At 37.8% G+C, this 17829-nt stretch overlaps 1 protein-coding gene across 4 annotated transcripts in view; it reads left to right on the top strand.

The window, feature by feature from the left end:
- Positions 1-14218: 14218 nt before the first annotated feature.
- Positions 14219-17829, top strand: part of FAM204A (family with sequence similarity 204 member A) — a 37281-nt gene continuing 33670 nt past the window's right edge. Inside the window, exons 1-2 of one of the 4 annotated variants that reach the window (XM_010388877.2) lie at positions 14219-14301; positions 14643-14844. The gene's annotated coding sequence lies outside the window, so the exon portion shown is untranslated. The remainder of the gene's footprint in view (positions 14302-14642; positions 14845-17829) is intronic. The other 3 variants (XM_030941139.1, XM_010388878.2, XM_030941141.1) reach the window with 3 other exon arrangements.

Genomic DNA, 17829 nt, shown 5'->3' with positions numbered 1-17829 from the left:
CCACTCTGCGCTTCTCTTTTTGCCACAGGGTCACTTACAGCATTACACACTCATGCAGTTAAGATGACAAATCCCATGTGATATATAGTATGGGAATAACATCAACTTGGAGGAACATTTAGTACATTGTTTGAAAATGTGAAGCCGTCACATGGGTGATAGATTGAGCAGCCTACAATTAACCTGAGTTAATATTTGGCAGAGCCAGATGAATAGCTCTTGACATCTAATCTCATGCAGAGTGCTTTATGTTCTTCATAAATAAAGAATAACAAAAACAAATATACTTGAATTCAGCATCTTCTCTGGAACACAGTGTGTTCACCTAATTGTCTTATCTCCATTCCTGAATTGCAAATGTGAGTTTGGTTGCAGCAAGACCAAGCCCAGAAAAACGTGAAGTAGGTGAGGGTGGCTTTCTGCTTCTCAACCATCCTCATTAACTCCTTTCTTCCTCCTCCCAGTGTGCCCCGGCCCCTTCTTCTTGGGTGCCTTTGGCCTGCTAGCTCTCCTCTCATTAAAACGACCTCCCCTGAACCCAGATGGTCATTCAGTTTCACTGCAGTGCAGTTGGATAATGAAGTTTACTGTGTTCTAGCCCCCAGGATTATTTTTGTTTCTCTAGGGGAAAACCTTGGAGAAGATATTTAGGGACCAGGAAGACATTCCCGGTAGCTATCAAATGATGTTTGGCTCCAAGTTCTCAATTGTTATGCACATCTTGGTTGTAGAATTGTTGAATGCCATGTGGAAGATCTGGGTACCTTTTTTGGTTTACTCATATACTAGATGGAGATAACAAGAAACCTCCCTCCTATGACTGTTGTGAGAATTCAATTAGTCAGTGCATGTAAAAGCACTTGGAATAGTTTGGCAGTTAGGAAAGACTCAGTTCGTTTTTAGATATTCTTCCATCCTCGCCCTTCTCTTCTTTCCTGGGGGAGGCAATGTGGTATAGGAGAAAGAATATGGGCTTGGGAGTTAGGTGATCCTAGGCTCAGATCTAAACTCTGCCATTTGCTAGCTATACGATCACGAGCACATAACCTTTTCTGAACTTTAATTTCCTTTAGTTTAATTGAGGGATAATCAGAGTATCACATATGGTTGTCATGAAAATTAAGTGAGATAATGTGTATGTTATGCCTAGCATGGTGTTTTGTACCTAGCAGACACACATTAGTGAATTACTATTCATGCTAATAAACACAAAAGACATAAATATATTGAAATTCAACAGCGCGATTTTTAAGGTATTGCCTCTTGTAGTCACTTAGCTATGAATGTCAGCTTGTTTGCATTTAGTAAGAGTTTCTAGGCTTATGAGCCATAGGTATCATTTCCTTTCTGTAACTATTTCCCCACTATTCAAAACAAACAAATTAAAAAATCCAATAGTATATATGGATAAAACATTTTAACGAAGTACTAAGGAGGTGTTAATGAGTGGATCGTGGCTATAAAAGAGATGTAATATATGGCAAAACATGAAGCATATGTTAATAAGACCTCAATGAACAAAATAGTAAACAAAAATAAAATCTAAAAATTCTGTTAAGCAAAATTATGGAGAAAGGTCTTTGAGTTTTAATTTAAAAAATTAGCAAACATTGATAATTTTTTTTGCAGCATCTTTCAAGTCTTATTACCACTTAAAATAGTTTATGATTATTTCAAAATATATTTTAAATAATTCTCTTTATATCAGAAAAAAGAATCCTATGTATATACCATGTAAAATAATAATATATAATCTACTTTACAATACTTTCAGAGCTGTTTCATTAAATTGGTTCTAGCTGTTTCCATTAAACTTCCTGAGTTTCCTTCTTTCCTTTCTCCATAGAATCAATGGCCAAATCCTTTATATTTGTCCCCTCTTTTTCATTTTTTTCCAGTCTATGCTTGGAACAGAAAATACGATCTTTTGTTTTTGGATTCAGTCCTATTGCCAATACTTTTTACTTTATTATTGCTACGGCCAACTAGCAGGCTTCCCTAACTACAGTCTACAGGCCTCTATTAACCTGCCTTTTCAGAGTCTCCACAATTTGAACTCCACTCAACTTTCCCATTTTTCTGATGATGAAACTGAGGTTTGGGGAAGTTTAGATTGTTGAACACAGTCATACATATCTTTGTGATTTCAAAGTCCTAGGTCTTATCATTAAACCATGGTACTCTTTCCTAAACATGGCTGAACATTTTCCCAATTTTTCTAAGATGAATTTTCCTATCATATATACCTATTAAGCTCTTTACTTCTTCCTAAGGCTGGTATATATCCTACCTTTACCAAAAAACTCTTTGGAATCCGGAACTGATTACATTGCTTTCTATTTACTGTGATCTTGGTAGTTTTATTTTAACATTTATTTTAAGTTCAGGGGTACATGTGCAGGTTTGTTACACAGATAAACTTGGGCCATGGGGGTTTGTTGTACACATTATTTCATCACCCAGGCATTGAGCCTAGTACTCATTAGTTATTTTTCCTGAACCTCTCCCTCCTCCCACCCTCCACCCTTCAATAGGCCCCAGTGTGTGTTGTTCCCCTCTGTGTGTCCATGTCTTCTCACATAATAGTTTGTTCTAATCTCAATGTAGCACTTAACAGTATTTTGCTTTATGTTATTTACTTCTTTCTGTATCCCCAACTAGATTTTAGATTCTTGGATGGCAGTGAGCATGTCTTTTCTGTCTTTTAAAAAAAATTTTTGTTTTCAGATAAAGGTTCTTAGAATTTTCTGTCATATTTAATTATCCTCCCCTTTCACACAAAAATAGTGTTCTCTAAAGTACTTTGACATCAATAGATTTTAAGTCAATGTTAAATACATGGAATTAAAATTTTATTTTAGAAGATAAGCGAGGTTCTGTTTTTAAAGAAATCTAAGTGTGTTTTTTCTGTTCTAATGGCAATTTTTAATGAAAAACAGCAATTATTAATTAGGTCTTCTTACATAGAATAATTTTTCTCAACAAGGATATATTCTGTATAGCTAAGAAAAATGTATGCCAAGTTTACTCGTTATTCATCATTTAAATATTTACCAAGTTCCCAACATCTACCACTATAGATAATACAGTTGTCAAAGTGGTACTGAACATAAAATGTAACAGTCCTTGATCTTAAATTATATCAACTAAAATGAATAAACTCTAACAACAACAACAACAACAATGATGACGAAAAGACTCCATGAAAAACACAAGGGATGTTTAAGAAGGTATGTAACTGTTTGAATTACAAACACACTTCCCAAATAAGCTTCTGTGTTACCAACCTTTCCATACATAATAACTGTAGACTTTAGAAAGAAGCAAAATAACTGTTCTAAGGCATTGGAGAAGAAACAAAAGCAGGCAAATACTGGAGAGGTTAGATACTCAGAAGAAGCGGAAGGCAAGAGATTAGTTTACCTTTTTTTTTTTTTCAAGCTTTTATCCTGAGACCAGGTCATAGCCAAAGCTGGGTAGGAAGGCCAGAAACTGAATAGAAATCTTACTTGGGGAAAGAGTTTGGGTCAATAACAGCTGCTAGAAACTGAACTGGAATCTTGAAAAGAAGCGAGGCAGAAAGGGTGAGCCTATTTTCTACATATGAACTATGTACTAATCTTTGGATGACCATTGAATTATGCAAGTGAACGGCAGACTTTAACGAGCCCAGCTAAGGCTAAAATAACTGAGCTTAGCTTTGAACTGCCACCTATTGCCAGGGAGACAGAGTTTACAGTTTGGGCTTAACCTAGTTAGCTGTCTGCTTTAAAAAAAAAAAAAAAATATATATATATATATATATATATATATATATATATAAAACATTTTTATATACATTATACATTTATTTATATATAATGCATATTCATTTGAAGAAGCATAATAAAATCCAGAGTTTCTACAACATATCCATCACAATTTCTAGCATAAAGTTCAGAATTACTTGTCATATAAAGATTAAAAAAACATGAAGCAGCTTTAAGGAAAAAGAAAATCAACAGAGACTAATTCTGAGATGACACCAAAGTCGAAATCAAAAGATAAGAATTTTAAAAATAATTATGCTTCAGTACTGAAATGAAAATATATTATAATAATGAAAAGATAGAAAACCTTAGTTGGGAGATATAAACTATAAAAAGGAAATAATAGAAATTCTAAAACAGAAAAATAAAATATGTAAAATAAAAAATTCACTGGATGGCTTAGATGCAGAATGGATATGATAAAAGAAAGAATCAGAGAACTTGAAGATAGACCAATAAAAATAATATATTCTGAAGAACAGAGGGAAAACTTTTTTTAAATATATAGTTTTTTTCTAAATAGAGATGGGGGTCTCACTATGTTGCCTAGGCTGGTTGTGGCCTCCTGGGCTCAAGTGATCCTTCTGCCTTGGCCTCTCAAAATGCTGAGATTACAGGTATGAGCCACCATGCCTGGCCTATTTTAAAAAATGATCAGAGCCTCAGAGTCCTGTAAACAAATATTAAAATATCCAATATTGGAGAAAAGTAATGAGAGAACGGACTAGAGACATTATTTGGAGAAATAATGGCTGAAAATTCTTCAATTTTAGCTAAAGATATAAATTTTGTAGTTCAAGAAGTTCAGTGAACTTCAAGTAAAATATTTAAAACATAAACAGCATATTTAGAAACACTACGGTGAAACTGTTGAAAACTAAAGATAAACAGACACTCTTCCAAGCAGTCAGAGAAAAATGACACATTCCATATAAGGGAATAATAATTTGAAGGACCTCAAAGATTGCATCAGAAATAACAGAGGCTAAAAGACAATGGAACAACAATTTCAAAATAATAAATGAAAAAACTATCTACCCAGAATTCCATATCCAGAAAAATCACCTTCAAGAATAAAAATGAGTTCCACTTCTACCTAAGACATAGAAAGCTACAAAGAGCATTAATACCATCCTAAAAATAAGGAAGTGTCATATAAATGACAAAAGTATAACTTTCCTTGAACCCAGAACACTAAGTTCACAGGGCAGAACAAATAGCTATAAATCTAAGAAACGACAAGCTCCTTCAAATAGCAATGATATGGGAGCACTGACTCACCTGGGAAAAGCACACGAAGAAGGAATAAAGAAGAAATAGAATAAATACAAAATATCTAGAAAGGTGGTAGATTTAAATGACTACACCAATAATTACATCAAATATAAATGTTCCAGCTACAACAATTTAAAGAGATTGACAGGATAGAAAAGCAAGACCCAAGTATGTATTATCCATAAGAAATACACTCTTTTTTTTTTTTTTTTTTGGAAGCAGGGTCTTGCTCTGTTGCCCAGACTTGAGTACGGAGGCATGGATCTTGGCTCACTGCAGCCTCAACCTCCTGGGGTCAAGTGATAGTCCCATCTCAGCCTCCCAAGTAGCTGGGTCTGGCAAATTTTGCACTTTTTTTTTTTTTTTTAGAAGCGGGGTCTCACCATGTTGCCCAAGTTGGTCTCAAACTGCTGAGCTCAAACACTACACCTGCCTCAGCCTCCCAAAGTGTTGGGATTACAGGCATGAGCCACCATACATTTTAAATGTAAATCATATATATGTTAAGAATAAAGTAATGGATAAAGATATGCCATGCAAATACAAATTTTTTAAAACCTAGAGTGGCTATTTGGATATCAAACAAAATAGACTTCAGAATAAGGAATATTACCAAGGATAAAGATGACTATTACATAACAACAAAAAGGTCAATTCACAAAGATGTCATAAAACCCCCATATATATGGGCACCTGAAAACATAGCTTCAAATACCAGAAGCAAACCTGATATAAATGAGAGAAGAAATAGACATATCCATAATAATAGTTTGAGAATTCAACATTCCTGTCTCAGTAATCAATTGAACAAGTTGGCAGAAAATCAATAAGGAAACGCGAAACCTGAACAGCACAAGCAAGTTGAGCTAACTCATGTTTGCAGAATAATCCATACAACAACAACAAAATGCATAATAAAAATCTAAAAATTATTCATATATATAGCAATGAAAAGTCGGAAATTGAAATTAAAAACAGTTCCAACACAGTTTATAACAATTTATAGCATAAAAGCCATGAAACAGTTTTAAATATAAAATACGTGCATGATCATATGCTTGAAACCCCAAAATATTCATGAGAGAAATTAAAGAAGACCTAAATAAATCTAGAGATAAACTTTTCATGGATTAGAAGACTCAATAATGTTAAGACATCAGTTCTCTCCAAATTGATCTATAGGTTTAATGCAATCCCAATCAAAATATTAGCAGCATATTTTTGTAGAAACTGACAAGCTAATTCTAAAATTTATATCAATAAGCAAACAAACTAGTATAGTACAAACAATTTTAAAAAAGAATGTGGTTGGAAGACTGACATTACTTGATTTCAAAACACATCATAAAGCCACTGTTATTAAGACAGTGTATATTGGAGAAAGAATATATGCACAGACCAATGGAACAGAATTGAGTCTAGAATATACGTGGTCAATTTGATTTTCAGCATAGGTGCAAAGGCAATTCACTGGAAGAAGGAGTTTCAATAAATCATGCTGGAACAACTGGACATCCAGGTACCAAAAAATAATCCTTGACATATACTTTATATCATATATATAGTTGATGCAAAATGGATCATAAACCTATAATCTAAAACTATAAAAATGTGTAGCATAAAACAGAAATAATAAAATTGAAAATAATCTTTGTGACCATTAGCCAGTCATGGTTAATGGAGACTCAGGAGGCTGAGGCGGGAGGATGGTTGGAGTTCACGAGTTTGAGGTTGCAGTGAGCTGTGGTTGCCTTCAGCTATGGTTATGTCACTGCACTTCAGCCTGGGTGACAGAGTAAGATTCTGTCTCTAAAAAAAAAAAAAAAAGAAAAAAGTTATAATAAAAAGCAAAAAAAGTCTTTGTGTCCTTGGACAAGGCAAGGATTTCTTAGAATTTCCTAGACATAACATATGAAGCATAAACTATGAAAGAAAAAATTGAAGTTAAACTTTAGCAAAATGGAAAACTTTGCTCTTTGAAACACACCGTTAAAAAGTCAAAAGACAGTCCAGAGACATCATAAGTTATTAGATAAATTAAAATTGATACACGAGATACCACTACACACTTATTTGAACACACTTACTTTTTATGTCCATACCGAAGAACGGGGAGCAACAGGAATTTTCATACGTTACTGGTGAAAATGTATAATGGTACAGGCACTTTTGAAAACACTTTGGTAGTTTCTTATGTAGTTAAATAAAAACTTATCATCTAATCCAGCAAACCCATGCCTAGGTAGTTACCTAAGAGAAACGAAAACTTTTTTTATACAAAAACCTTTATGTGAGCATTTTAGCATCTTTATTTATAATTAACAATTGCTAAAAACTGAAAACAATTCAAATATCCTTTATCTGGTGAATAGACGAACTATGTATAGCTACACAATGGAATACTACTTAGCAATAAAAAGGAACAATCTGCCGATACATGCAACAACATGCATGAGCCTCATATGCATTAAGCTCCTTGAACTAGGCCAGACTCCAAAGACTACCGACTATTTGATTTCATTTATATGACTCCATTCCAGAAATGGCAAAACTATGAGGACAGAGAATACCTCAGTAGTTTATAGGGACTGGGGAGGGAGAAGTGGTTGACTATATATGGGCATGATGGCAACTTGGATATATTCTGTATACTGATTATGGTAGTGTTTACATGACTATATGCATTTGTCAAAAATCATAGTGTATACAGAAGGCGTGAATTTATATTGTATGTAAATTATAAAATTATTCCTCAATACACCTCACTTTAAAAAAGATAAAGATAGTTTCAGATAAAAGAATACTAAGAAAACCCATTGCTGGCAAATCTACACTACAAGCCATGCTAAAAGAAATTATTTAGAATGAAGGCAAATGAAAGCAGATGTAAATTTAGACTTACAGGATGGAGTGAAGAACCTCGGAAATAGTAAATATGTGGGTAAGTGTAAAAGACTATTTTTTCCTCTGTATTCCTTTAAAATACATAATAGTTTCAAGGAAATAAAAATATCTTAATGTGAGATTTACAATGTGTGTAGATGCAGTGCATATGACAACATTAATCCCAGCACTTTGGGAGGCCGAGACGGGCGGATCACGAGGTCAGGAGATCGAGACCATCCTGGCTAACATGATGAAACCCCGTCTCTACTAAAAAATACAAAAAAAACTAGCCAGGCGAGGTGGCGGGCGCCTGTAGTCCCAGCTACTCGGGAGGCTGAGGCAGGAGAATGGCATATAAACCCGGGAGGCGGAGCTTGCGATGAGCTGAGATCTGGCCACTGCACTCCAGCCTGGGCGACAGAGCGAGACTCCGTCTCCAAAAAAAAAAAAAAAAAAAAAAAAAAGAGTGGGCCAAGAGCTTTGAAAGGACCCATGCAGTTCCAATATTTCTACATTTCACACAAATTGTTAAAATGTTAACTTTAAGAAGCCTGTAAAAAGGATGAGTACTGTAATCCCTAGAGTGACCATTTAAAAATAAGACAACAAGGTATAGATAAAAAGCCAATGTATATATTTGATCCGGTTTCGAAGGATGAAAAGATATTTAGCAGGTAAAAAAGAGAAATGTATTTCAGGCAAAGGAAATAGTATATAGTAAATCCCACTTACCTTACTTTTTCATTCTTAGGACTTCCATAGTTCATATTTACATCATGAACCTCACAATTATAGTACTCATGGTTTAAATATTATTATGTCTCAGACTACAAACTTCTTGAGGCCAGTTTCCATGCAGTTCTTTTTTTGCATCTTCAACCCTTAGCATAGTGCTGAGTGTTGGGCACATAGTAAGGACTATGAAGATATTGACAGATAATCTAATACTCTATCAACATTTATGGGTTTCTTAGTTTTTACACGTGAAGGAAGGAAGGAAGCTAATATTTATTAGCCACTGACTACATGCCAGGCTCAATGTTAAGGTTTTACATGTATTCTTTCATTCAGAGACATTAATCAGACAGTGGGATGTATTTGGAAGGTGAAAGTATTAAGAAAAAGGATATTAACATAGACTTCAATATAACGAATCAGGAATAATTGAAGAGGATGCCTCGAATGGGATCTGATCACTCACTAGATCCTGAGGGGGAAGGAGAGAGAGAAGACATTCTGCTTCCGAAGCCTCTCTTTTTATGAGTTCCTGGTGGGTATAACATGCCACTGGGCAGTAATGATATCCACACTTTATTGCTTGCATTGTGCTGGCATTTATCAGGAACCTCTTCTTAAAAGAGGCAGTATGTGGACAGTGGAGACAGCAGGATCTTTTGAGTCCGGTGAAACTTCCCCACCCTGGTTCTGCATGTTACTAAGCACATGACATTAGACAAGTTTCTTAAGCTCTTGAAGTTTTAAATTTTCTTTTCTTTTTTTTTTTTTTTTTTTTTTGTTGAGACGGAGTCTCACTCTGTCGCCCAGGCTGGAGTGCAGTGGCCGGATCTCAGCTCACTGCAAGCTCCGCCTCCTGGGTTTATGCCATTCTCCTGCCTCAGCCTCCCGAGTAGCTGGGACTACAGGTGCCCGCCACCTCGCCCGTCTAGTTTTTTGTATTTTTTAGTAGAGACGGGGTTTCACCGTGTTAGCCAGGATGGTCTCGATCTCCTGACCTCGTGATCCGCCCGTCTCGGCCTCCCAAAGTGCTGGGATTACAGGGTTTTAAATTTTCTTAGCTATAAAATGGATACACTAATAGCTACCTCATAAGATTACATAAGATATTAGATACAAGTTTCCTAGCCTACAAAAATGCTCAATAAGCCTCCCTCTCCTGTTCTGCTTTCTGCCTATGTACAACCTGTTGGAACTGAAAAATTTGGAATTACTAGACATGACCAATAAATAAAAAGTGTATTTCTTTGGCAACGTTCTGTATTAGAGAAATTTTGTTTTCTCAAAAGTCAAGTCCTGTTGATATTGTAGTGTTAGTTATTCGACATATTCTTGGAAGACTAACATTGTTTATAGATGCTTCAGTTTGCAAACCTAAAAAAAAAATCCAGATAGAGGGCCAGACACAGTGGCTCACACCTGTAATCCCAGCACTTTGGGAAGCCAAGGTGAGCGGATTGCAAGGTTAGGAGATCGAGACCATCCTGGCTAACACTGTGAAACCCCCCGTGTCTACCAAAAAAATACAAAAAATTTAGCCTGGCATGGTAGTGGGCGCCTGTAGTCCCAACTACTTGGGAGTCTGAAGCAGGAGAATGGCGTGAACCCGGGAGGTGGAGCTTGCAGTGAGCCAAGATCAGCCACTGCACTCCAGCCTGGGTGACAGAGCCAGACTCTGTAAAAAAAAAAAAAAAAAAAAATCCAGATAGAGAAATTGTCATTCCTTAACCATGAAGGATATCAACATGAATCCTGAAATTCAGAACTCCTTGGTTTCAGTTCTTTTGCTTAAGTCACTAAATCACTTTTTCCTCTCAATGCCAAAAAAGAGGTGTTTGTATAGAAGGAAATTAATATTCTCTTTCTCAGTTTCAGCAAGAAGCACATTTATTATATGTTCAACAAAGTTGTATTCACCTTTCCAACTTAAAAATATTTGAGGGGTTTCATTATATTTTGAGAAATTATTCATCAATCAGGGATTTAGCAGCCACCAAAAGAACTCCACAATTAATCTTTTATAATATGGGTGTGACTTATAATCTCTACACTAAAAAATTGTTAAATGTAAGGAAAAGCTGTTCATAAACTATAATATTTCTTGGCAAAGAAAAACTGCTTTGTGTTTTTAAAGATATGGTTGAGAATTTAAATGAGAGCTACATGCTTGAAATTAGTGCCAGATGCAACACAATTCAAGCACAATTCGCTAACTGCATCAGATATTTCACTATGATTTAGTAAAAGGTATCCAACAATTCTACATTTCATAGAAATCTCACAAACACAAGTATTTCATTCACAAAACTCATGGCTTGGCAGGCTTCCAGGGCAGGAATTTGCTGGAAGAAAGGTAAATTTATTGATTAACATAAATCAAAGGACTGACATTTTCCCTAGAAAACTGACAAAACAATAATATTCAGAAACTGAAGTTCTTACAACCAGAGTGAGAAGAAAAGTCTGAGCTATTATTTACATTTATTATAGGCATCCAGTAATGTGATAAACAATTAGGTAGTTAAGAATTCTCAAATCAGCATTGAGAAACTTAATTTTAAAATGTTAGATATTTTTGAAATAGGATTTTCCAAAAACCTTTGCAATGAAATCTGGTGTTTGTAAATCTTTGTAGTAGTTATAATTACATGCCACCTCTCTCCCTTGCATTTACTAATATATGCACTAAATAATGAGCATTCTTTGATGGGATCTATATAGAAACAATTGAGTTTTACTTTTTGTTTTTGGTTTTCCTTTGAGATGAAGTTTCGCTCCTGTCACCCAGGCTGGAGTACAGTGGTGCAATCTCAGCTCACTGCAACCTCTGCCTCCCGGGTTCAAGTGATTCTCATGCCTCAGCCTCCCGAGTAGCTGGGATTACAGGCACGCGCCACCATGCCCAGCTCATTTTTGTATTTTTAGTAGAGATGGGGTTTTAGCATGTTGGCCGGGCTGGTCATGAACTCCTGACCTCAAGTGATCCACCTGCCTCAGCCTCCCAAAGTGCTGGGATTACAGGCATGAGCCACCGTGCCTGGCCCCAGATCATTCTTAAATATACAAACATTAATTCCTTCCTACCCCATGCCTCAGTTCTTCCCCCTCTACTATCTCTTTTCCCATTCTGGTTACACTTCTACCATCAGCAATTATTGCGAGGTGAATATTTGTGCACCCCTACAATTCCTATCTTAAAGCCATAACCCACAGTGTGGCTGTGTTTGGAGATGTGGCCTCTGAGGCAGTAATTAAGGTTAAATAAGGTCAGAAGGGTAGAACCCTGATCCAACAGGATTAGTGTCCTTTTAAGTACAGAGAAAAGACACTGGAGAGCTCTCCGAACAGTGCACTCAAACAAAAGGTGATGGGAACATAACAGGGTGAGGGTGGCTGCCTACCAGGCAAGAGAAGAGGCCTCAAACAAAACAAAACAAAACAAAACAAACACAACAAAACCTACTTTGCTGGCATCTTGATCTTGGACTTGCCAGCATTTAGAATCGTGAGAAATAAGTTCCTGTTGCCTAAGCTACCTTGTCTGTAGTATTTTACTATGACAGCCTGAGCAGATGAAGAGCAATTAAGAGGCCTGATGCAGTTACAATAGCACTCTTAGGCACACCTTTTTGTTAACTGTTTAACTTTTTAAAGATTTGGATTCAAGGAAAATCCTATTGAGAAGCTGAAGAGATTCAGCCAAAAGAGTTTTATACAGATCCTTAACTCATTCAGCCTTGCTTCTACTTTAGAATCAGAGAATGTGAACAGGAAGATGGACCTCAGTGATCCTAACTTGTTGATTCAGGTTTTACTATGATGCTGGGGTTATATAAAACTGCTCTCTAAACTTGGTGCATCTTCTAGAAGATGTTGGCAGTGAGGCAGTGTAGTGGATAGCTGAGTAATAGGCTTAACCATCCGTTGATGCGAAATTGAGATATATTGCTGAGTGCAATGCAAAATTTTATACACATTTAGCTTTCTTTGAAGGAAGACATTATTGGTAATGTTAACAGCAAAAAACAGCTGAGATTGAAAATTAGCGTGGGCCAGGTAACATTTTTTTGTTTTTTTGTTTTTTTCTTTTGAGACGGAGTCTCGCTCTGTCGCCCAGGCTGGAGTGCAGTGACCGGATCTCAGCTCACTGCAAGCTCCGCCTCCCGGGTTCCCGCCATTCTCCTGCCTCAGCCTCCCGAGTAGCTGGGACTACAGGCGCCCGCCACCTCGCCCGGCTAGCTTTTTGTATTTTTTAGTAGAGATGGGGTTTCACCGTGTTAGCCAGGATGGTCTCGAACTCCTGACCTTGTGATCCGCCCGTCTCGGCCTCCCAAAGTGCTGGGATTACAGGCTTGAGCCACCGCGCCCGGCCTCAGGTAACATGTTAAAGTCTTTATGTGTACAGCAGCCTCCCTTATCCACAGAGAATACCTTCCAAGATCCCCCAGTAGATGCCTGAATCCTGGAATAATGGCGAACCCCATATATGGTTTTTCAATCTGATAACCAAGATAGCTACTAAGTGACTAAGAACCTGGTGGCATAACAGCATGCATATATACTGGACAAAGCGATGATTCACACTGCAGGATATTTCATCAGGATACCCAGAATGGGATTGCAATGAAACATTTGAATTGCTTATTTCTGGAATTTTTTACTTAATGTGTTTGGACCTTGGTTGACTCCAGGTAACTGGAATCAGGCTAAGAGAAGCCACAGATGAGGGAAGCCTACTGTATTTTCTTTTTTTTTTTTTTCGAAACAGGGTCTGGTTCTGTCGCCCAGGCTTTTCTTATACAATCATCACAAAATTAGCAAATAGGTACACTTAATGTGATTCTTATTATAAAAGATTTCGGAAAATGCAAATATTTCTAAAATAGCCCTATTCCCATCCCTATCACATAGGATATTTTATCTTCTTCACAGTGGTTTTCTCGTTTTTGTTTTTTGTTTCCTTATTTTCTATGTTCCCCAAGTACCACCTTCAGGGCATAACACAGTGCCTGCCACAAAAAAGAAAAAAGAAGTTCGGTAAACTTTTGGTCCAGTCAGCGCCATCACCAGATGGTAAGCGCCACGAGGGCAGGAGTCTGCCCGTTTTCTGCTAACCAGAGATTGGCATGATGCCTGGTACAAAGTAGACGCCCAATAAATAGGTGAAGAAAGAAAAAAAAATAAAAAAAGGAAGAGAGGGAGGGGAATGGATGAAATGAATGAAGACGTTTGCAGAAGAGCCTAGAAAGAAAGCACTCTGCAACATTCTCCCTTCTGGTGGCATCAACTCTTAGTTCAAGGTCTATGTCAGTCCTTTCCTCGCCCAGACACATTGGCCGACAGCAGGGAATGAAGAAAGAACAAAGTCTTTTAAAATGTTCGGAAGAAAGAAATAACGGCAAGAGAAAAGAGAGAAAAAAAAGGAAGGAACCACCTCCTTTGGACGGACTAAAAAGGCACGCCCCACGAGGCCGGTTGCCAAGGCGACCCTAGGACCAGAACGGCCCCAGCCCATTGGCTGAGACGCAGGAGCCAATGAGAAGGCGCGATGTTGACGGGGTCTTAAGATGGCTGCTGGGCGACCCTTTCCTGACAGGTGAGTATGGCTTACGGAGGGTTGGTTACCCGCCGGCTCGGGCTCCGGCATGATGAGTTGGGAGGGCCTCTTGCCAGCAGCCGAGGGAGGCGGTATGGGCGGCCTCATAGCTCCTCGGCCGAGCCTCCCGGAGCAGGCTAGAAAAGCCCCCGGCCCGGGGCCGTGAAAGCGACGGCGGGGCCACCCTCAGCCTTCCTCGGAAGGGGCGTCGCAGCGGCCTCCCCAGCCTGTTATGAGGGAGGGTTTCTCCGTCCCACTCCAGTCAGAGTGAGAGGGGATTGAGGAGGTTTTCGATAGGGGAAACAGGCTCATGTTTACAGTTGCTGTATCCCGGAAAACAGCTCCAGTTAATGGGACTGCCAGCAGGCTAGACATCCTTCGCCGGAAACTGCAGCGCATAGTTCTGTGCCCGAGAGGGGATTCTGCCTGTTTTGGGATTGGAGTGGGGCATTGCCGCCAGAAAGCCTGCAGAATTCCCGGTTGTGCAGCCAAGCGGGAACAGGTGTACCTTACTAGACCCATCCTCTTGCAATCTTGGAGCTTGTAAGTATTCTCACAGCGGAATCGACTTAAAATGAGCCTTGAACTGTTAACTTGGTTTATTGTCTTTCCATGCAGGATCTTGGGTCTGGGAAAATGTTTTTCAGGCCAAGTAAACGAACACTGTCTTTAATCAAAACAGTTGCATACATGCAAAATCTTGCTAAATAAGTAGGTTTTCTGGATTGGCCGATTGTCAACCTAAATTCGCTCTCAGGCCTGTAATTCAGTTGTCCTTTCTGTACCTTTTTTGAGAAAAGGAGCGCATTCATTTCATAAAAGTAAATAGGATATTTACGTTAATGTTGATGTTAACATGCTTGAAAACAGTAACCATTTTTAAGTCACCGACACTGATTATGATGTAAATTACAATCTTCAGATTGTTAAATGTTGTGGCTTATAATTAGTATATAAGTGAAATTAATTTTAGATCAGATGAAGTTCAGGCTTCTGGGATTACTTCTAATCAAATACAAAATATGGGAAATAAGCCTTATACGATGAAAATGGAATTTAAATTCTGGAATAGAGACAGAAAACATTTACCCATCGAGCTGCTCAAATAATATCTTTTGAGTTTTGGTTATAAGCAGCTGCCTGGTTGTCCAGAAAATATGACATTATTACTCAAACCTCTGACTGTGACTTTGACTTTGATGTATGTATCTTAGTATAGCGTCTTACATAGCTTTCTGTACTCAAAAAGTACAGAGAAAGAATTCTTAACCAAATTTAACAAGTCTGTGATTATAGGCTAAGATCGTTCTCAGACCCAGTCTCAAATCCTTGTCCCTGCTTACAACGCTGCCCTGTAAAAGTTCATAATCCAAAGCCATGGGGCTATTTTTGTAAAACAAGTGGATCAGAATGCATTAGGCAAGTCAGTTATCCCATCTGTAAATTGGGGGTGGGGCGGGCAGGGGAGGGGCAGATATAGATAGTAATTCCTAGTGGAAGGTTTGTTGTGAAGATTAATGGTAAACCAAGGCCTGCCACACTGTCTGTATGCCATGTGTAGCAGTGACTTGCTTTGTTTCCCCTTTCTGGTTCTTGTGTTTCCTGTTGTAACTAGGGTTCCTTCCCCTTCTCAGTGTCCTGAAGTGTACAGCATCTCTTGGAAAACATTCTCTTGGCTGAGTTGCTAGTTAGAGGAGAGAAACCTTATCTACTGGGATACTGGGCTCTAATCAGGATTGCAGTCCTGGAGAGAATGAAGTGATACATCCAGGAGTGAGATGACTCTGGGCATTTGGGGCACTTATAATATCAAAATCTTAAAGAGACACTTTAGAGCTATAAGACATCTCAAAGATCATTTGATCAAACCTTTATTTTATAGCTTAAGAATGGAGGCCCAGACAAATGCAGTGACTTTTAATTATGTTGCTCAGGACTAGAAACCATCTTCCAACTTTGAAAACTCTTTTCCCCTGTAATCAGTTCACAGTCTAGAACAGTTTTTATTGTAATTTGATTTCTCCCTGGCTGCTCTATTTTGAAAGATTGTGTCTACTAAACCTTATTTATGAATTTTTTTTCTGATAAAAATCAGGCCTATAACTACCATTGAACCTCTGATTATCATGTGGTGAAGAATAGTGCTTCACTAAATTTGTCTTTTCCTGTAACGGTGAATGGTACTGTCTCACTGAGGGGAAAATAAAATAGTTTGGACTTTTTGAAATTAGCTTAGAGACTCTTGTTACTATATTCATACTTAGATTAGGAACTACTGAACTGTACCCCATTTTTGAGTCATTGTTATCTGACCAAGTATGATAACTAATGACGATGGGTGGTTTTCAAGGACAAACAAACAGACAAAAAAACCCTAGTTATTCAGACTAGGACAATATATAAATATTTTCAGTTCGTGGCAAATTGTGTTAGCCCAGGACTAAAGACGTGTTCTGCATAGTACACACAGAAGGTCTTTGAGGATAATTATGGGATGGAATAAATCTTAACTCTAGAGGTGGAGGGTGTGTAAAATGAAGAAGGTGATATTCAAAACCATAGAGAGAAAAAGGATTCTGAGTCATTTACATTTTCCTTGGGGCAAAAATGATTAAATTGAAAATTATTTGGGTTGCAGGGTAAAAAAAACGAAAGCTTATGAATTAATACGTTGGCTGTTACATGGACTTGGCTATAATCTATAGTAAAAAGATTTAAGTTTCTGTTTCTCTGATATTCCACGTCTCTTGAGACTGGCTGAGTGAATTTTCACAGTTAAAGGGTAACTTGGGATTATCTGCCTTAAAATAAAGAAATACACTCTGAAAGACATGAGTAAGAGACACAGATAATCATCCTCCACAGCAGCCAAAAGAGGAATAACAGGAGGCCTAACATGGTGCCAGTTGGAAACTTCGTGAATGACAACTATATGCTATGAATAGAAAGACTATTTTCAAACTTGAGTCCAAAGCAAAAGTCACTAAGCAGCCACTCCATATTGGCTGATCTGTAATTGGGCTGCTGCTTACACGGGCAACTCCATTTTGCAGGCTGCGCAGTGAGTGGCAGCAGTTATCCATGTTTATCAGTGACTGCTCAGTCTCCCTTGTATTTGGTTTTTTGAGAGTCACGGGAAAATGGCACATGACTTTAAAGGTTTTCAGGAGTGGAGTTCACAAACTATCTGATTTGGATTTTGCCTAGATTTAGAGGTGGATTCCACTTTTTTCAAGCTATTTTAATTTTTTTTCCTTTGGGTACACTCAAGAAATTACCATACCAGGCAGATGCCATATCAGCAGGAGCTAAAAATACATAATTTTGAGAAAATTTAAAAAGCCATAAAAAATGCCTAACTACTTGAAGGCTGATTAGCAACAACAACAGCAAAAATCTTGCCTTCTTTGGGGCAACTGAGACTGTTCCCCAGAGGGAGGTATGTTTGGGTGCCCAGAGCATAGACTTATCACCCTGCAGAGATGCCAGAACAGTGGTTTGGTGGGAGACCTGTGTCACTGCCCACTG

Source organism: Rhinopithecus roxellana, chromosome 11 (assembly GCF_007565055.1).
Source record: "Rhinopithecus roxellana isolate Shanxi Qingling chromosome 11, ASM756505v1, whole genome shotgun sequence".
In the NCBI taxonomy this organism is placed as follows: Eukaryota; Metazoa; Chordata; class Mammalia; order Primates; family Cercopithecidae; genus Rhinopithecus; species Rhinopithecus roxellana.
The sequence above is the reverse complement of the archived record's forward strand: the minus strand, read 5'-3'. Positions and strand labels throughout refer to the sequence as shown.